Below are 21,385 nucleotides of genomic sequence, written 5' to 3'. Positions count from 1 at the left end.
CTCTGCTAACAAAGGCCTGCACGCAGGAGGAAGTAGATGAAGGCCAGTCCTTGCCTCCAGGAGTTAGGAACCAAAGGCTGAGCCAGGCCAACTCACCACTCACAAATCCCCAAAGCAGGGCCCATGGGAGAGGGGACATGCTTGCACCTGTCACTGGTGCAAAATACAGTTGATCTTCGAACAATGCCGGGGTTGGGGTGGGATGTTAATACCCATGTAACTTATAGTCAGCCGGCCGCCGGTTCTTCCGCAGCTGTGGTTTTAACTAACCACAGACTACGTAGTACTGTAGTGTTTACTGTTGAAATCTATTCCCATTTAAGTGGACCTGTGCAGTTCCGACTCTGTTGTTCAAGGGTCAGCTGTACACTTAATTATTCGAAGCACCAGTCCCAAGTTTCTCCCTCAGGCTGTCAGGATCCAGGGAGATGCTCACATCCAGTGGAGTCCAGGCAAATACCAAGTTATCATTACCGGGGGCTCTACACCGCAGGCGCCAGCTTAGAGCTGTGTTTTAGAACATTACTCTTGAGAGAAGGGAGGGTGCGCCCTTCCATAGGCCATGCTCCCACTTGCCTTCCACCTCGGCCCTTACAAACTAGATTCTTTCAGGAAGGGTGCCTCTGTCTTCTCTGGTTTCCCCTTAAAGTGGGGCTTGAGTAGGCTTCAGCCTAGGGTGCAAGTAATTTACTTGGGAAGTGACCCCAGGGAGCAGGAGTGAGGGATAAGGGCAGGGGACAGAGTGAGACAGGGAGAGAGGGTCAGCCAATACCAGGTGACCCCTCAGGGACCTATCTAAGAGCCTAATGAAATGTATCTCAAAATTGTCTACCCAAGAGTGAATGACAGGAAACAATTATCTGTTAGTTTCTGTCCCTCCATTGGGCAAAGGTGTCCCCTTCTGAGGTATGCACGCTGCGGGACCTCAGAGGGTATCAAGCATTCACAGGCTAAGGTCTACGTGCAGGACATTGGAGAAGCCTCGGGCAGGAGGCAGGAGACTCTGGGCAAGGCAAGGCTTGACTGATGGGCACCTGCGTGGAGGGGTTGGAGTACGCGTGGAGCATAGAGGACCTTGGACCCCAGTGTCCAGCACAGGCCTCAACTTTGCTGCCCCCACCAAGCCGTCAGCGACATCAGCAGCTTTTCAGAACGTGAAAAATGTTTTCCTAGGGCCAGAGAAATCTCAAAGCTTGGACGTCGTTGGGGAAGTGGGCAAATTCTAAGTACATAACAAGGTTTCCGAGCTCTGCTTTGTCCAGCTCAAGGACCAGTCTGTCTTAGATCCTTAAGTGCTTCCTTCGCCAGGGGGCCTAGGTCCGGAAGGGAGCCCAGTCTGTTCTGCCTGGAACTGCAGCCAGAGCGCTCCCCAAAGTGCCTGGCTGCTCCCGGCCCCTCGCCCAGCCTCTCTGCATGCGTTTACTTCCTGCCCAGCCAGACTCTCTTCATTTCCCCAGCAGCTCTGTCAGGCTCTCCCACCTTCTCCCTGCTCAGCGTCTCGTTCTGTTCCTGGGCCGCATTCCCCATGCCCTCCTGCCTGCCGCCAGCCCCAGACATTGGCAGGGCTGGTCCAGGCCCCCCTGTGGCTTGGCCCTTTCTGAGCCTGTTTGGGGCCCTGCCCAATTCAACAATGACAAGTACCCACTTTTCTTTCTTGTTCACACAAGGTAGCCATTGTCCACCTCACGAGAGAGGACCATCTGTGTTCATGCTGCAGCGGAGGAAGGATGTTTACCCAGGGTCCTCAGCACCACTTCACGCTGTGTCCAGCCACTCTGTGTCGCACAGGCTGAGCGTACCTCACCTAGGCCCACATCACAGGTTCAGAAAACAGGCCTGTGGGGCACAGAACGGGCAGGTGGGCTCAGAAGAGGCAAAGGCTCAGAACAGGCTCAGAATGGGCCCACAGGTGGCCTGACACTTGCAGAAATGAGGCCCTAGCAGGTCTTGTCCTTTCTGCTGTGGGTTCCCTCTGCTCAGGCCCTGAGGCCCTCTCCTCCATCCCATCCCCTCCTTCTCAACTCCTCATTTAATCCTCATGACTACTCTCCTCACAGTGGGTGTTATGATTCCCCTTTGACAGATAAGGACACTGAGGCTCAGAGAGATTCACCAGCTTCCTCAAGGGGAGGAGAGAAGAGAGGAAAGAGGGAGGGAAGGAAAGAAGAGGCAGGGAGGGAAGGAAAGAAGAGGCGGGGAGGGCTCCGTCAGCTCCCCTTCTGCAGAGAATCCTAGGATGGCAGAGATGGGTGAGCCAGGCTGGCCCTGAGGAAGTTTCTAGTCTTCCTCTTGGGAGACAACAGGGTAGCAAGAATCTCTGGCCATCTTTAATCCACCAGAGAGGGGCCCAGTTTTACCAGTGTCAGGAAAGTCAGGACAGAGGCCAGGTGGCCTGATGGAGACTGAGGGACTTAGGGATGGATGAGGCCCACTCCATCCCTGTGACTCTCTCCCATGACTTCTCCAGTCCTTTGCCCACAATGACACTGCAGGCCTGGCCTGCCTGTAGGAGGAAAAGCTGGGGTGGAGGCTGAACAGAGAGGTGGGGATGGCTTGGGCCTCCAGTTGTACCAACGGTTGAGGCATCTGAAGTTGGCCTAGAGGAAGGGTCCCTTGGTTGCAGGATGTAGGGGGAGGGCACCTACTCCTTGCTGGGGCCAAACTGGGGGAGGCTGAATCTTGGGATCAGGACAGGTTCTGCTCATCTCTGTCCTGGGGGACTGGTCCCAGGGGACCCCAAATCTCCCTCTTCTCTTCTTCCAGGTGAGTTCCCACCACACTGAGCTGGTCTCAGTGGGCCCAGGCATTGAGCAGCCAAGTTGGTCCCTGAAGACCCCCAGCTCCCACTCCTATCCCGTTTATTTTCATCTAACTTGTCCATGCAGCCATTTGACAGCTATTTATTGAGCACCGGCTGTGTGCCAGGCGCTATGCTAGTTCCCGGGGCTAGATCAGTGAGCAGAATAAACAAAATCCCTGTCAAAATCCCAGATTTGAGGACAGAGAGTGTGTTTATAGATAATAAACAGAATAAATAAGTAAATTATAGAGTGCTGCACTCATTTCCTGTGGCTGCCATAGCAAATTACCCCAAACTTGGTGGCTTAAAACATCAGAAATTTATTCCCACACAATTCTGGAAGCTAAAAGTCTGAAATCAAGGTGTTGGCAGGGCCACACTCTCTTCACAAGCTCCGGGAGGGGAGATTTGTGCCTTTTCCAGCTTCTGGTGGCTCCTGGCAATCCTTGGAGTTCCTTAGCTTCTGACAGCATGGCTCCAACAACTGCCTCCACCTGACATGGCTTTCTCCCCCGTGTCCCTCCATCTTCTCATCTTCTTATAAAGACACTAGTATTGGATTTAGGGTCCACCCAAAATCCAGGATGATCTCATCTCAAGAGCCTTAACTTAAGCACATCTGCAATGACCCTATTTCCAAATCAGGTCACATTCTGAGGTTCCAAGTGGACCTCAGTTTTTTTTGTGGAAAGGGCCCTATTTGACCCACTACAGCCATACACAAGTTCCAAGGGTTTGGATGTGGACATACCTTTTGGGGAACCACTCTTCCATCCACTACAAATATATTAGAAGACATAATTTGGAAATTATTTGGAAAAAAATAAAGCATGGTAATATAGACGGGAGGGTGTAGATGCTGGAGTGGGGAGGGCAGCCTGAGGTATTAAACAGATGATCAGGAAAAGCCTCAATGAGAAGATGATATTCAAGGACCTCAGTGAAGTGAGGGGTTGAGCCTTGTGCATATCTGAGGAGAAAGCATCCAGGCAGCGGGAACTGGCAGTGCAAAGGCCCTGAGGCAGTAGTGTGCCCAGCAGTCTGAGGAATGGTACACTAGAGCAGAGTGAGAAATGGGGAGGGGAGTGGTGGTAGTATGGTGGGATCACACGGGGCCATGCAGGTCACAGTAAGGACTTCGGCCTTGACTCTGAGGAGAGATGAGAACTGACTTTGTTGTCACAGCATCACTCTGGTTGCTGGGTTGGGCATAGACTGTAGGGGGCCAAGGGCTGAAGGGTAACTCAACCGCCCACTCCCCGCCCCCACCAGGGGAGCCCCAGGGCAGCAGGCCCTCCATGGTTCTGGAGTGGCTTCCCAGGACTCTGTCATAGCGAGGCGCCTTGTGTTCCCTGCTGCTGGACCCCCTGCCTGCCCACAGGGCTCAGGTTTCCTGTTGTCAGCTTTACCCACCAGAGCCTGGGAAAGTCAGCTTTCCAGAAAGATTTCATCATTTTCCATTTGGAAAAGTTTGCTGCTCCCACCACTCCCTCCCCTGCTCCCAAGGCTGAGACATTCAGGAGCTCAGAGGGGCCAGACGGGGCTTTCAGACTATCCTACCCCCAGCTGGCCAGGCTTCCACCTGGGGGACCCTCTCCTATGTTCCCCGTGGACTCCTCCCAGTCATAGTCCTCCTGCCCTGGTACCTCTGCAGCCTGCAAAGCAGAAAGGCACAAGCAACGGCACTGGACAGGGCTGTGGAGGAGGGGAGAATGGTTGGGTGTCCCCCTCCAGGACTCCCTCACAAAGGCAGAGCCCCTGTTGGAAACCAAGCACCTGCCTTTGCTTCTAAGGTAAGCGGAAACTTCCCTTAGCATCTCTGGACTCCAAAGTCTTCTCCTCCATAATGTTCCTCACTCTCATTGCCATTGTGGGGACCAATAACACAGAGTCTGTCAGTGTTTAGAGCCGTCAGCATTTGCGGAACCTGCTGTGGTTTGCAGAGCCTGTCAGTGTTTGCAGAGCCTGCTTGGTCACTGAGCATGTTGCTATTTACTGAGATTGTTTCTTTCGTTCTTCCAGGCGGTCCTCACCCATTGCACAGTTGTGGCTCATAGAGTTCCCTCTTCCTCCCTCCCCTGCCCTGCCTCATACTCTTCCCTGATGTCTCCACAAGGAGACGCAGGGCATTTCCCCCAAAGACCCCAAGACTCAGACTCCAGAAATCTCACAGCCAATCTGCAAACTCCTCAGTGGGACCATATAAGCAGAAGTGTGGGAGGCTGGACTTGAACAGAGGGGCAACCCTCTTCCAAGCTGTGGTCCTGGAAAAAAACACAAATTTGAAGCAAAGCAGAATTGGGCTTCTGTCACTTTTTAGCTATGGGGCTTTCTTTGGGCGTCTGCGCAGGTTTCTGAGTCTCAGTTTCCTCACCTATAAAATGGGGCTGCACTAGGACATGTGGCAGTGTGAGATTCACCTGATGGGAAAAGTCTGTGAACAACAAGCACCTGTGCATGCGAGGCATGAGGCTTCCCTCTCCCACAAAACATCTCCAAGGGTTAAAGTGGCCGCAGGCATTCCTGTCATTAACTCTGTGTGGTGAGAATAAGCCTGCAAGTGTCTAAGCCAGGAGTTCCCCTCACTCAGGCCCTGGCTGAGGGCAGAAATCTGTTAGAAACGTAGACAGAGTCAAGGTGGGAGCTCTGGGCCATTAGCCGTGCAGCCCCCACCTCCCCCACTCTCAATGCTGCTTTGACAGTGAGTAGGAGCTGAAGGGACAGGTCTCCCCTTTCTAAGCGTGAGCCCCTTGAGGTAGGGGCTATCCCTCCTCCCTTAGACTACAGCTCCCTGAGAGCAGGGCTGTGTGTCCCCCTCAGACTGGGGCTCCTTTCCCTTCTCAAACCCCAGAATGGGGTTCTAAGCATCAGCCTCTCCAGCTGTGTTTGTGCACCACCCAAGGGAACAGGGTGATGGATCTGATGGACAGAGGCTCAAGGAGGGGTGGGGCCCTCCTGAGGAAGGAAATGCTGATAAAGGGTCACTTCTCTGAGCACTTGACTTGGGACAAACTAGAGCTGCATCCAGAGAGTTCAGTTTGGAGCCATCAGTCAGTTGGCTTTATTAAGTGACTGCTGTATGCAAAGCCCACTGGCAGGTTTTGGGAGAGAATAAGAGGACCTGTATGTGGTGTCCAGGCCCTTGGGAGACAGGCCTGGGCACTGTGGGAAGCTGAATGCTGCGGTGGCTGCACAGACCCAGGGGCCTGGGGGAGAAGGGAGAAGTGGGCACTGCAATCAGGCAGCCTCCTTAAAGGAGACTCTCCTGGAACTAATCCCTGGAGTCAGGCTGAAGAAGAGAGACCCGTGACCTCAGAGCTTTGGCCCCGGAGGGACCTCTGAAGGCCCCTCCCCATCCCACCCACCCCTCTCCCCGGCCCTCAGCTTATCTGACCGCCTTGGTCCCTGTTTTCTCAGGAGCTTGACCTCCTGCATCCTCTCAGCCCCACCCAAGACTGAAGCCCCTCTCTCCTCCTGATCTCGTCCAGCAAGTCCTGGCTGGGGCCAGGGATGCAGGGGAAGGAGCTTCCTCAAGAGCCCACAGAGGGCCCCTTGGGATCCACCTCCTGGCTCCTGAACTCCCCACACCCGCCTTGAAGCCCCCACCTTGTGGGAACATCTCACAAGAGGGGTGGCTGGCGTGTTCTAGAGAAGGAAGGAGCCCTGGGGGAGGACTTTTCCACCCTCCGCCTCCACACGGGGCAGTCACACCCAAGACCACCAGAGGAAGCAGATTCAATAACCACCAGGCAGTGGGCTCCACCCAGAGAGTTCCACTTTTGCTCCCCACTAGCAAGTTGAAGCCAACTCATTTTTCAGTCTTGCTCAGGTTCCTGAGCAATGAGGAACTGGGGGCCCTCAGAAGGGGCTCTGCTCTGAGGCCCCTAGAGGTAACAATGCGGAGGGAAGGCCAATTGACCAAGCCTCAGGGACCCCAGTCTGAGGGGGAGATACAGGCCAGCCCTCAAGGATCTCCGAATCTGATGGAAAAGACAAAGCCTTGCCCTTTGAAATATTCGGCTCCAATGGGGGAAATAGAGACTGTCGTCTGGCAGCACCTAGACTGTGAAGAGAGGCACAGCCCTTGTCCTTTCCAGAGTGGTCTGCCACAGCCTTGAACACCTCCATCCTCATCCAGGGAGTAAAGAGCAAGAGGTCACCATCTCCTGCCTGGGTCAGAGTCCTTCCCACCCACCCCAAGGAGTAAGTAAGCATAGCACAGGCACAGAGCAGGAATGGAACTTAGAGACCTGTGTTCCAACTGGCCACTGGCAGGCAGGCTCCTTCATTGTCACCTGCAGGGCCCCAGGCTGTCCGAGAATCCTGCTAAAAAGTATTCCTCTCCATGCAGGCATGGACCTCGGGGCGGCCTTGCCCTATCCCGTCAACCCCTTCCCTCACCCCAGACACTGATAGTGCTGACAGACAGGCCCGTGGGGTGAGGCAGGAGGGAAGGCCGATAAGCTGACCTTCCTCCAGCTCCTGTTTTGGCTGAGGCGGGCTCTTGGGCTGTTTGGTCTGTCTGCCCAAGATGGACGGGGGACCCTGTGTGGGAGGGGCTCCCAGGCCCAAGGCCCCCCTGGGTTGGGACAGCCCATCCCCTGGCAGGAGGGCAAGTGCACCAGAGCCCCTGCTGAAGTTCCCCACTGGCAGGCCACGGCTCCTCTGGGCGCCTTAGGACACCCACTCCAGTCCAGGGTCTCCCACCCCAGGAGACGTGGAGCTGCCCTGAGGCCCCCACCTCCAACAGCTTCCACCCCGCCAAGGTCCCTCAGGCCCCTGTTACTCTCCTGTCTAGAGACCTTGCCCCCAGCAATGGGGAAAAGAAAAGGAAGAGATTGTATCCCCAGAAGAAATTAATGGACAGAGGCAGGCAAAGATCCCCCCAAAACCCTGTCCACCCACTCCTCAACAGCAGTGTGGTTGAGAAGATCCAGGGAAGATCATGTTTAATTTGGGGGACTTGAACATGATCTGTGTATTAGGTAATTATAGGAGATTGTTTTGTTCAGTATGAGAATGGCTTGCTGGTTTATATAGAAAATTGGATTAAAGTTTGAGAGATGCATTCTGAAATGACTAGAGGTGACATGTCATAATGCTGATAATTTACTTTCAAATATTTCAGCCCCAAAAAGATGAAGCAAAGCTGGCAAAATGTTCATTGTTCCATCCTGACAATGGGTGCTTGAAGGGTCATTGTACAATTCTCTCTACTTGTCTGAATGTTTAACGTTTTCCACAATAAAATATCCCCCCAAAAAATACGAAAAAAAGAAAACAAACATTGTACCAACATGAGTTGGAACATCAACTCTACCACTTTCTTGCTGTGTGACCTTAGGCAATTCACTCAACCTTTCTGGGCCTCCATCCCTCTACAGTTAAATGATACAACTATATTGCTCTCAGTCAGGTGTTGTGAGGATTAAACATAGTAACTAATGGGGAGCAGTGCCTTGGACATAGTAAAGGCTCAGTTAAAAATGGTTGTTTGCAAAATGAACGGAGGGTAGGCTGTTGAGAGGGATTCTCGTCTTAAACTTTGAACCTCAGTTTCTCAGCCCTCAAAAAGTAGTAGTTAATGACATTACTTACTCAACAGCCATGGCCCCAGCCCATAATCCATGCCAGGAGCAGAAGGCTCGGCGTTTCTCTTAACAGGACAAATGGACGCTTTTTCCTTAAAAGGAGCACTGAAGTTAGTGGGGCCCCCTCCCCATTTGGTACCCAGCTCAGGAACAGAGCAACCCCCAACTTTGGCCATGTCCAACCTCTCAGCTTTGAGAACAGTCCAGACTGGGAGCAAGTCGACTCCTTCAACATCCTCCACGGAGGAGCAAAGTGGGGAGGAGTGGGAGCCCCATTCCGAGGACAAGGGCAGTGGGGCATGCAGCGGGTAACGGGAGAAGGCCAGCGCTTTCCTATTTTGGGAGGCAGGAGGCAGCAGGTGGCTGGCTGGTGCTAAGACATGTGAGTCCTCCTGTCAGGGGACATGTGGCCAGCAGCAGGGCATCCTGGCACCGCCAGGCATGGCCTAGGCCCCAAGTGAGCCCACCAGCCAGAGGTACTTGTGGCCACGGAGGGGAGGGAGATCTGGTTTCTCCATCAGAAGGGCATCCTCCCTGATACAGCTCAGGAGGAAAAGGCCACCTGGAAGTCACCCATAACCAAATTCTGCAAGGAAGCAGGCTCCAAAGACCAGGATGTTTACTCTCCAGGAGTTTCTAGTCTGATAAGAGGCATAGCCTCTGCCCTGAGGAAGCCCCCAGTCTGAGGGAAGAGACAGCCCCAGCAGGAGAGGGCTCTACTCTAAGGAGGGAGGCTGGCTGCGGTTGAGGTGCGGGGATGGAGCACTCCATTAGGCTGGTGGAAGCCCACAACGTTGCAGGTTCCTTCGGGAGCCAAGTTATTTTGGGGTGGGCAGTAGGAGCAGGCAACTTCCCAGATTAAAATAGCCTTCCCTGGGTATCATTCCTGAGACGTGCACATCTCCCAGCTGAACGCTTGTCACATGGCAGTGTTCCTCCTGCCCCTCCCAGGCAGACTGGGCAGGGCTGGGATGGTAGTCCTACCCAGGGAAGGGGGACAGTGCGGGGAGCAGAGATGAGTCTTGTTTCCTAATCAGGGCAGCGCTGGAATGCAGCCTGGCTCTAGGGCCACCAAAAGCTGCCCACCACTTGCCCGACTCCTCTTTCCTAAAGGGGCTGCCAGCCCCCTCCCTCGGGGAGCCTTCCCACAGTGACTCCAGCTGTATGAAGCCCTCTGGCTCCACCTGCCTCCCCAATGCTGTGGCCAGTCAGTAATTTCCCGTGGTCTGGGACTTCCTGCTGACTGGGGCTCCCTGTGATCAGTGCTATGTTACCCCCTCAGACTGGGGTTCCCTGAGGGCAGGGCTGGGTCTCCTGTTGTTAATTAAGCATGACCCTATGGGGTCTTCCTAGGACAGACCTCCCCCCATATCCTCTGATTTAGCTCTCTCTGAAATACCTAGATAATAGTATCTGATGCATATTTCCTGAGTTTTTCAGATGCTGGAAAAACACCACCAGGTGAAAGGAATTAACTACTTGATGATCATGGGCACATAGCCCCCAGAACTTTGGGTGCCTCAGGATTGATCACCATCAATCAATCAGAATTGTGCACAGCTGATCACACACCCTGCCTCGCCCCTCCCCCACCTTGCCTTTACAAATGATTTGCTGCAACCTTTCAGGGCCTTTGGGGTTTTTTAAGCACAAGCCATTCATTCTCCTTGCTTGACTCTATGATAAACCTTTCTCTGCTCCAAACTCCTTCATTTTGGTTTGTTTGGCCTCACTGTGCTTCCAGCACATGAATTTGCCTTTGATGACACCTTCAGACTGGGGCTCCCTGAGTCAGGACTGTGTCCCTCCTCAGACTGGGGCTCCCTGAGGACAGGGCTGTGTCTCCCCTCAGACTGGGGTCCCTGAGGGCAGAGCTGTGTCTCCTCACCACCCTATTTCTGGTGCAATAGGAAAGCTGACCCAGGACTCAAGAGCCCTGGGTTCTATGTGACTCTGACATCATTGCCCTCAAAGGCAGTGACATGCCACGTATGGCTCTTAGGTGTAGAGATGCTTTGGTCACAGATCCAGGTTCCAGTTTCAAGCCAGACACTTCCAGGCTCCCATCATCTCAGGCCACTTACCCCTTGACCCTCCACAGGGTCATGAGGGCAGAAGCAGCTCCTGCCCCTGGTCAGGTGGTAGGGCTTAAATGAGATTTGACACAGTACCCGGCAGAGGGTAGAGAAAAGGTAAATGAAAGAAAGGCACAGCGGGCCAATTCTCAAGCCAGTTGTGGGTTGGGCAGAGCCCTAGGCTCCATGACCCTGGAGTCTGGGGCCAAGACTGGCTCTGGAAGACCAAAGAGTGACCTAGGTCACCAGCCAGGCCAGGGCTATGCTAATATTCTGACCTGCAGTTCTAGGAACAGTGCACGGCCTGAGCGCTCTGTGACAGCACTTGCTCGCCCTTCCTCCTTTGCAAATCTCCCTCTGGCCACCTAGTTTCAGCTGTCTCTGGTCCCTGTCTCCCACTGCCCCCACTCCTGGCTTTCCCAGCCCCACTCCCACCTTGTGGAGGAATTGAGCTACCCTGTACGTGTGATGTCTGGCATGGCGTGACCCCTCTGAGCTGGGGCAGGGGACCAGGGTCAGGCCCACACAACATAAATATGTCCTAGGAGTTTACATTGTGGGGGCCAGGATACACACCCGTCAGCTGGCTGCAGCCCCTGTTTATTCCCTGGGGGTTCATGGCCAGGGCGGAGGCAACCCTCAGGTGGCTGCAGCTGTGTAGACGTCAACATACTGGGGACCCCAAGAGAGCCTGTAGGCCTCCCAGGCCACCCCTTCCTGCCATGTCCCAGCTGCCCCTCCCTTCCATGGACCCATGGGAGTCTAAGCACATAGTGGCCTCCCTGAGCCTGCGGCTGGGGGCCCTTGGCCCTCCTCTCCTGTGGCCCCCACCCTGCTTCAAGAACCCAGCTCAGACCACAGGGTGTTTTCTCAGGTCAGGCCAAGCTGCACCTCACTCAAGTCAATCATTATTAAGTCTGTCCCTTAATAATGAGACTTTTCTAGGGTGTTTAACTTTTCTAAGCATTTCCCATCATCACTCAGCATCTTCTCTGACCTACTCTAGGAAGCAGGCTCTGTAGAGATTGTCCATTGTCTGCATGGGAAGGTTGAGGCCCAAGGATATACTGGCCCTGAGCCCATCCATACCTATCCGTAGCACCTGCACTCAAATAGACAGAATTCATAGCCTCACAGTGGCCCTTCTTGGTGATCCACTCTACAGATGAGAAAACTAAGGCTTGAGGTGGTTAAGTGGCAACTTGCCCACAGTTGCTTAGCTGGTAAAGTCAGGATACAAATTCAGCTCTGCCGGCTGCAACCCTCCTGCATGGTCCTTCCCAACCCACTGCCCGGCCCTTACTCAGAGAGCTCGGCTGCCTGCTGGGAGCAGGCTGGGGACACAGTTCTCTCAGAAAGGTTCAACTCTTCCTTCCCTCCCGAGATGTTTATCTTGGAAAGTCAGAGTGTATCCAGTACTGTACTCATTCTCACTGACAGCACGAAGTCCCAGGTCAAGCATTGGCAGGAGGAAGGGCTAATGACAACAGCAGCAATAACTAATGTTTATTGAGCACTTGCTCTGTGCCTGCTTCTGCTCTCAGCGCTGTATATGCAACATCTCAGGGACTTCTCACCACAACTGTATGAGATACAGTATTATTTAATCCAATTTACAGTTGTGGGAACTGAGGCACAAACAGACTTGGCTCGTCCCAGTTCCCACAGCTAGAAAGCGGCAGAGCCGGCAGTGGGACCCAGAGCCACCATGCTATGTGTAGGACTTCTGGGTGGAGGCTGACTGTAGAGACCAGTTTAAACTGTGTGGGTGTGAGTACATACACACACGTAACACACACAGAGCAACCAGAAAGGGGCCAGGCAGAGCTGAACCACAGTGTACAGAAGTAATCAGAGTAATGCAGGTAGATTAAGGAGCAGTTCCAGGCACAGATTGGTTGTGCGTCAGAGCTTAAAGGAAGTAAGAGATACAGGCCATTCCCAACGTGTGGGACCCTGGGCGGAGCTAATCTCCAAAAGACCTTGAAAATGACCTCGAACACAGTAGGTGTTGAATAAGTGTTCTGGAATCACTGAGTGGTGATACCACAGTGGTTGTGACGGGAGTACTGATGGAGAGAAGTGTGAGGGAGAGAAGTGCAGAAGATGAAGGGAGTGATTTTGTGATCGAGGAAGTGACGATGGTGGGAAGGCAACGGGGGTGTTGGTGATGGTGGCGGTGGTGACGACAACGAGAATGGAATTAGTGATGGAGACAAGAACATAAAATCCATTTCCTTTACACTCCTGTACAGCCCTTTGTAGTTTACACCAGCCATCACACATTCCTCATCCTCACAGCTACCTTTGGGTGGGCGTTTTTATCCTCATTTTATAAATGATGACAACGAGCCTCAGACAAGCCACATTCTGCTTGCCCAAGGTCACAAGATCAGGAAGATGGCCCAGGCTCTCTGCCTTCAGGAACCTCCCAACTCGGAGTGGGGTGCCAGGGCAGCATCGTGATGCCATGGGTGGGTGGTGAGGCAGAGGCCCTCCTGCGGTCCCAACACAGAGGGCTCAGCAGTCCCTGGTTTGGGGGAGCAGGGAGCAGCAGGACTGGGTGACAGAGGAAGCAGTTCTAATCCTGGCCCCATCACCCACATGCTGTGACCTTCTCTGGGAGACAGCCCAGGCAGATGTCAGCTGCCAGGTGACAGCGGGCCTACAGGGCAGAGCCAGTGGAGCCTGGCGGGAGCCCCACACACCAAGAGGATGAAGTCAGGGGTGGGAAATAATCCTGGAGTCAGAGGAAGGCTTGCTTTGGGGTGACATTCCTGGAAAGTTCTACTCCGATTGGCTTGAGGTTGGGGTTTCTGCACAGGGCTTCCCAGTCAGGAACAAGTTTATTAATAAACGCTGCCTTGCCCTCTGCCCTCACCCTGGGGAGAAGGCAGGATTTCCTGGGGCTTCTGGCCTCTCACCCCAGAGGTGGTGAGTCCCATTGTGGATAGAGGGAGACAGGGACTGAGTCCTTATATCTGGGCAGTGGGTACAAATGTCCTGCACCCCCAGACTACATTTCCCACCTCCCTGCAGCCCCAGGGCTCCTCTGCTTCAGCCAGACTCTGGGGACTTCGGAGAGATGGCAAACAAGGGTGGGCAGTGTGTACGTGATCACACAGGGCTGCAAGCACATAGGGGTGTCTGTGTGCACGACTGGGTGTGCCGACATGAGCAGGTGGTAAGGGTGGTAATGGGCTCCCCAGGGTACACACGTGCAAGGGTACACGTGGTTGGCCTGGAAGAGTACAAACTATGTCTCAGCTGCTGGTGAGCAAGTTCTGTGTGTGTCCTTGTGAGCCCTCGGTGATGTGTGTAGGTGGTAGTAGGGGGACAACTGAATATGAGGGGTGCTAAGGCCTCAGGAACAGGCGATCCCTCTCCCAAGGCGCTTCCCTCTGTAGCTCATTAGCACCCAAGGCCTAAATTTACTGCCCCTACTTCCCTACCCACTGTCTCTGACCTCAATAGGCTCCTGCCCCTTTGCTAGGACAGTGGAATGGGAGGAATTACTCCTTACCCTGCAGGGCAGGATCTCCTGGTGCAGGAGGGAAAGTCCTGGGGGGCAGGGCAGAGGGGAGACAGGGCACAGAACTTAATATAGTCACAAGGCAGGCCGAGGAGGATGTCGGCTCCTATTACACCTGCCACCTCACCCCCATCATATGACCCAGCTCTTGCTGGCAAGGCGTGGGCGGGTGCGAAGCACCTGGTCCTGGGCAGTGCTGGGGGCCGCCCTGCACTCCGCCCTTCTGCACATCCTTAGATGAAGCCCCTCTTCCAGCTGGTCCTCCCGGCAAGGGGCAGGGTCCAGCTCTCCATTCAGCATAGCTCAGGCATGGCTCAGCTGGGTGGTCCTGACTCCTAAGTGGGCCAGGTCAGGAAGCAAGGGAAGTGGGGGCGGCTCTAGTGCTGATCCCAGCACAGCTGCCACAGGAACAGGTCCTTCTGACCCACATCCTCCCCTACTCCCTCCCTCACACCACAGATCCATGGTCCCAAACTATGGCACATCTATGCGCAAAGCCCTGAGCTAGGCAGAGGGATGAGAGCAAGGGTGAGGGGAGCAGAGCCAGGTTGGCAGACCCTTCCAAGCCACTCCTGGAAAACGGTGTGTGTGCTGAGTCAGGCTTAAGACAAGCTCCTCTCTTAAACTCCTCCTAAACAGATATTCCAGAGCCCACCCTGGTGGGAGACACAGCCCTGCCCTCAGGGAGCCCCAGTCTGAGGGAGCGATCATGCCAGATCCCCTCTGTTGAGCTTCCTGTGTGACCTTGGGACTTTGCTCAACATCCTGGAACTTCAGTTTTCTTGTCTGTGAAATGGAAGCACTGCCTCTTCCCTCACAGGTACTGAGTTTGCCTGGCAGACAGCAAAAGCTAAATTAAAGGTAGATCTTCAATGTGGGCTTTTTGTGGAAGAAATCATGATATTTTGGTCTTTAATTGGGGAAATAGATTGCAGTGGGATCCTTTGCACACCCATTCTCACCCAGAGATGGGTCATCTCTGGAGAGTCTGGGCTGCTGTGACACCCCAGGGCCTCTCCAGGTAGCCCCCAGCTCAATGTTTACAGTCAACAAATACCCTGGGAAGTAAGCCACATGAGTGGCCCCAGGCCTGAAGATACCAGTGAGGCATGAGGGACAAGGCAGTCTTTGCAGCCAACTACCCACAAAAGATGCTATCCGGTGGCTTCTGGTCATTGACTTCCTGGAAACTCGGTTTTTTTAATTTACTTTTTATTGCGGTGTAAGATCTGTGTATCAGATTACACAAATCTTAAGAGTACTGCTTGATAAATTTGTGCATGTGTGTATGCCCATGTCATCACCACCCAGATCCAGCACAGGATTTCAGCAGCCCGGGAAACTCCCTCAAGTCAGTCCATCCCCCAGGATAGAAGTAACCACTATTTTGACTTGTATCACCACAGGCTGGCTTTGCTTCTTGAATCTCATACCAATGGTCTCCAACAGCATGTATACTTTGTGCCTGGCTCAGTTTATTCAACACGACATGTGTGAGGGCCATCCATATTGTTTCTGCTGCATTAGTTTTTTTTTCCTTTTTCATGGCTGAGTTGCCTTCCACTGAGTTGCTGTGCCACGATTGATTTATCAGTTCTGCTGTTGATGGACACGTTGGTTTGTTTTCAATTTTTAATTGATAGCATTAAAGCAGCTTCATCATTGTCAGACATGCCTTTTGGTGCACATAACCATGGCCACCCATTCCTGAGAACAGATTTTGAGGGGGATGCCTTGTTAAGAACTCCAGGAAGGAAGGGAGGGATTAAAAATTACTGAGCTCCTGCCTGGCACCATGAACGTTTCTGCATCCACTGGACCAGTCACAGGAGAAGGAAGACAAACAGAGGAACTCCACAAACCACACCACTGCACTTAAAGCCAGCATGAGCTTGTGAGTGTGTGTGCTTATATTCATTTCCTGGGGCAGCCGTAACAAATTACCACAGACCCAGGGTCTTAAAACAGAAATTTCTTCTCTCACATTAAGGAGGCCAGAGTCTGAAATCAAGGTGTCAGCAAGGTTGGTTCCTCCTGGAGACTCTAGGAAGATTCTGTTCCAGATGCTCTCTTAGCTTCTGGTTTTTGCTGGCAATCATTGGTGTTCCTTGACTTGTAGTTGCATCATTCCAATCCCTGCCTCCATCATCACATGACCTTCTTCCTTGTGTGTCTCTATATCTCTGTGTCTGCAAATCTCCTACAAGAGCATGTGTGTATATGTGCCCCTGTGTCCATGTCTTGGACTCCCTTCTGGAAGGGCTGAGAAGGGTGGCTAGGCAGCAATGGCCGCAGGCCTGGCTCCCCACTCCCAGCTGGGGTGGCCCCATGAAAACTGGAGGGCAGAGGGCGAGCTGTGAAAAGCAAGGTCAAGGGTGTTTGCTAAGCTGGGTGCAGACCTGTAGGCTGAGGTGGTGGCTCTAGGCGGCAGCATCGTTCCCAGGTCCTCTTCCAGGAACTTTCCTAGAAGGCCCCTCCACCCAAGCTCCCATCCCCTGCACCCAGTTTGCCTGGATGGGTGGTGCTGGCTGACTCATCCCCTCGGGGGCTGGAAGCCAGCACTGGGCTACAGGCTACCTGTTGTGCCTGTCTGGTAGAGGTGGGGCAGCAGCCAGCCCCTCCCAAGCCCCGCTCCCAGGCCCAGTCTCCAGGCCGACCCGGAGCAGTGCCCAATCACCCCTAACACCCGGCCGGGGCTGGACCCCAGGAAGTGGAGAAAGCCAGCAGTGAGCACATGGTCAGGTAAGGCCCAGGATGAAGGCTGCTTCTCTTCTCAGGGCACTACTTGTAGGCAAACCCACCACCCAAAGACAGGACATTGGGAGGGTCTCCTCAATAGTTATGTCAGCAGGGCCTGCTCTCAGCCAGTTACCTCTTAAACTTCCCAACCAAGTTTAAATGGTGTTCTCATTATCCCCATTTTATAGATACTATCACTGAGGCCCTAAGGAGTTAAATGATCTGCCTAAGATTATACACATTTGTTTACATTTGTTGGAATTTTTTAATTCTCTCTGGAAATCCACACCCTGCCCCCCTCCTCCAAACTCAGACCACAGCCGTTCCTTCCCACCAGATACCCTTCCCAATCTTCCCCAGGAAGACCTCTGGCCCGTGGGGTAGGATGAGGCGGGGAGGGTTTCAGCCGGTCTCTCGTTTCACTCTCCTGGGCTCCTCTGTGGTGTCCTGGTTTTGGTTTTGCTGAGGTGGTGAGCAGGCTGTCTGCGAGGATGTCAGAGGATCTGTGTGCACACAGCAGGAAGAGAGGGTGTCTGGGCATGTGGGATACCTCCAGGTGGGTTTGCCCAGGTTGGATCTGTGAGCATGCCTAGGTGCAGGTGTGTGAGCCCCTGTGGGCATTCACAGAGTCTGTCCTCTGCATGTTTGGATGTCTATAGAGTGCACCCATTTCTCCCCCCTTACCAGGTCACTGCCACCATCCTCAGTGCACAGACTCCCGGGTTCCAGGTGAGAGCCTGGTGAAAACCGCCTGTGACTGGGGACAGAGACACCTGAGGCTCAGGCCCAGCCCCACTTGCTCGGGGCCACAGTGCCCTTGAGCTGGCATTGCCCCACCCAGGCAGCGGGAGTGTCCTCACCCAATGGGATGGGGTGACACGGGAAGGGGAGGGATGGGGGAGGAGACGGCAGCATGGCTTCTCCCGCCCCTAGGAGTACAGGGAGTGCCTGGCTTCCCAGATGGGAGGCTCAATACCCCAGCTCTCAGTAGGCTGGTGGGGGGTGGGTCATGCCAGGACTTGGCATTGACTACAAAGTGTGGGGGGCACCCCTCCAGCACTCTCGCCGCCGGCTGGCAGGGGGGAGGGGCTGTGACGTTCAGTGGCCTCATGCAGCGGAGAGGAAGTAACTAATTGCTGACCTGATGACTGGCGGCCTGAGGAGTGGGGTGATGATGCCACTCACGGAAGCAGGCGCCCTGGCCCCAGGAGGGGGCCCCGCAGGGACAGAGTAGGCCAGGCCTGCGCCCTGCACAGGCTGAGGTGGTTGTGGCCAAAGGATCAGGGAGTGGGGGTTGTTGAGGCTGTGACCGTGGGAAAGGGCTTCTCCCGGGCTTCCCTCAGCTTCAAGGGAAAAGAGTTCAGAGGCTCCAAGAGGATGAGGGGATTTGGGAAGGGGCTACAGTGGGGACAGAAGGGGAGTACATGGTGGCTGGAGGCTTCCTCTTGCTTCCCCTCCAGCTACACTCCCCCCACCTTCCCATGTCTCCCCACCCCAACCTTTGTGCCCTCTGTGGCCCCTATGGCCCAGGTTAGTGAGGAAGGAGGGAGTGAATGGAGGTCTCCTTTCATCACAAGACCCCAAGGCCCAAGCAGATTACTTGGCCATACTCACCCTGCTGAAAGCCAGAGTATCCAGGAGACCTGGTGAGACTTCAGGTGTCATCAAGGACAGAAAGAGAGGGTGCTTCAGGCACGGAGAACAGCACACGCACACAAAGGCTGGGCAGTGGGGTTTGTGAGGTTCATGGAGGACGGAGGTTTGGCTGCCATGGTAATGGGGAGAGAGGAGGTGGGCAAGGCCATTCTGTACCAAGGGCCACACTGTCCCTTCCTGGAATAAACTGTGGGTAACCAAGCTTGGAGATTCTCCCACATGCTGGCCACAGATTCTGACGAGGCAGGCCTGGCCTTGACTGCCAGACAGGGGCCAAGTCTAGGTCAAAAGCCACACAGGATGGGGTCCCTACCCACCAAATCCTCAGATGCCTAAACCGCGGAGGACCCGCGCCTTGAGTACCAAGAAACGGGACCCATCCATTGGAAATCAGTCCTCTGGGCCCCTAGCGCCCCCTGTAGGCAGGAAACCACACCAATGGGGGGTGGGGCCTCCATCGTCCTGCGAAGGAAAGGAGACAGACTTGCCGTCCAGTAAGCACACAGACTCTGCCTCAGGAACCTCCAATGTGATGAAAGAGACAGACATTGACTTCCCAGCTCCAATCTGAAATCCAGCCTCCGTCCTCAGGAAGCTCCTATTTCTGATGAAGACAAGTACTCTACCATCAGAGCTCTATTCTGTAGGGTAAAACACAGCATCCAACTTTCGGAAACTTACAGTCTGAAAGTAGAGACACAGAGCCCTGCTGAGTTCTGGGGATCTCGCAATCTGTTGCAGACACAAGATGACATTTTGGTGACTCCAGGGCTGCTAAAAAAACAAAAGAAAATAAAACAAGGCGTCTAGTTAAATTTGAATTTCAGATAAACAAGGAATAGTATTTTAGTATAAGTATATCCTATACAACATATGGGGCATACTTATACTTAACAAAAGTATTCATTGCTTATTTTAAATTTAATTTTAACTAGACATCCTGTATTGTTATTTCCCCAATCTGACAACCCTAGATGCCTCCAGTCCGAGGGAGGAGGGAGGACCCTCAGACACGGAAATGCAGGTAAACATCTGAGCGTGCTCCTGCTCATGGAGCCATAGAGGGGCAGGAGGGGAGTCCTGGGGCGCCGGCTCGCAGCAGTTTAAAATTCCTTCCAGGCCAGATCCCTAATCCCTCAGTGCACAATGGCCGCCTTCTCCCCCGCCGCCTGCGCCCACGCCCTCCCCCGCGGGGCCGTGGCAGTGCCACCACGGGCCTCTTTAAGCCCCTTTGAAGCCGCCTGAGCCCCGCGCCGCGGGAGGCCCCGCCGCTATGCCAGCTATGCCAGCTATGTCCCCACCGCCGTGGCCACCACCGCTCCCCTATTAATGCTGGCTAATCTGGCTAATAAATAAACTCCCCTCCCAGCCTCAGTCCCCTGTTGGCTGCTCCCTGCTCCCCTAGAATTGATTTCAGGACTCGGGTAGAACAAGTGTCCCCACTCCCTTCTGATATCTCTGACTTTTTCTTCTCTCGCTGCCCTAGGTCTGTTGCACTTCTCTAGAGAATGGGGGAGGAGGGGTGGGTAGGTCAATGCCTCGCGTGTCTTTCAGTCCACCTGCGCGCCGGGAGCCCGCCACATGGCTGGCTGCAGGGGACCCATCTCGAAGCCCGGGGTAGAGCCGCAGGACAGAGGAGCGCCCCCTGGAGGCCGGAGGAGGCGCGAGCCACGCCCCCTCCTTGCCCCGCCCCAGGCCCGGCCCTCCTCTGTCCACAGAAGTGGGGACACACTGCGAGTAGCCCCGGGACTGGTGACTTGGTGCCAGAGGAAGGCGCCTGCGCCTCCTGTGGCAGGAGTCCATCTTCGGCGGCTTCTGCCGCCCCCTACGTCCCCACCCGGGCTTTCGAGAGTCTGACTCAGAGCCGAGTCCGCAACGCTTCACCTTCTATAATACACCCGGAGCGTGCGGAGAAATTACAGGATTGCAGGGGCACGGCTAATGCGCTCTAATTACCCACCGCCGCTCTCATCTGCGGCGCTCGGCAGTTCTGGGCCAACGCCGTAATTAGGTTGCCCCTCCCGGGTCCCGGAACCCGTCCCGGGTCTCTGGTCCCCAGGAGCGCACGCGTCGGCTCCGCCCAGCGCCGGCTCTTGCCGCCCTCCAGGGCTGCCCCTTGGTCCCAGGAAAGAGCAATGAGACAACACTTTGGGTAGGGAGAAGGGAGATGCTGGCCTTGGAGACCTATAAGCCTACAGTCTTTGAGATCTCTTCTGGAAAGGACTGGGAGAGTAGGGAGGGAGCAGGACCCTTCCACTGACATGGACACTGAGGCCTATTGGAAAGTTAACTGTCCAGGGGAGGGGTGAATAGGGCACCAGGGCAACAGTATCCCATTTTGCACATGAAGTTCAGAAAAGTAAAGACTCTCAGGGAAAACCATCCAGCCAGAACGTTCAAATCAGCACATTTAAGGAGCCTGACAGGCTCCTTCCCTTTACAGGGGAACTACCTTCCTGCAAAGAAAGGTGATACCCTCATCACAGACCTGGAGCCCTGGCAGCCGACCAGCTGTGGCTGTTGGTCACAAGGGAGCTGGAGAGGAGTGGCTCGAGTCTCCCATCCCAGGAAGGGTAGGAGGAGGTGCTGAAGACACAGAAGCCAAGCCTGGTGGCCAGAACTTGAGGGGAGCAACTTGGCTGTCAGTTTCTTTATCCAAACCAGGCTCAAACGTCTCCTCTATCAGTAATTCTTTCCTGATATCCAAGGGATTACAAACTCATGGCCTTGGGCCAAGTTTAATCTTTAGTGAGGTTTTGTTTGGCCTTCAGTGAGTATGTGGTTTTTATATTGAATGTGAGAGCCTACAGATAATGCGGGCTGCCCTCCCCATTGGCAAAGGCCATTGTGGCCAGACTAGGTCCCCAAAGACATCTGAGTTTGAGACTTCAATTTAGACTAGCCCATCTGGCCTGGCCCTTTACGCTTTTCCTCATTTTCTAGGCTCTTAGTCTGCACTATTATGCCTTTATAGTTTTTGCACGTTTCTCAG

General features: G+C 54.2%; 1 non-coding gene across 1 annotated transcript; it reads left to right on the top strand.

The window, feature by feature from the left end:
- The first annotated feature begins 17,908 nt into the window (after positions 1-17,908).
- LOC102541194 (uncharacterized protein LINC03040) lies at positions 17,909-20,400 on the top strand. Its single transcript, XR_012062529.1, has 2 exons — positions 17,909-17,967; positions 20,161-20,400. It is a non-coding gene; the product is annotated as an uncharacterized protein LINC03040 (transcript).
- Positions 20,401-21,385: the final 985 nt, after the last annotated feature.

Source organism: Vicugna pacos, chromosome 20 (genome assembly GCF_048564905.1).
Source record: "Vicugna pacos chromosome 20, VicPac4, whole genome shotgun sequence".
Lineage (NCBI taxonomy): Eukaryota > Metazoa > Chordata > Mammalia > Artiodactyla > Camelidae > Vicugna > Vicugna pacos.
Note: the sequence above shows the minus strand (reverse complement) of the source record. Positions and strands in the feature narration are given on the sequence as shown.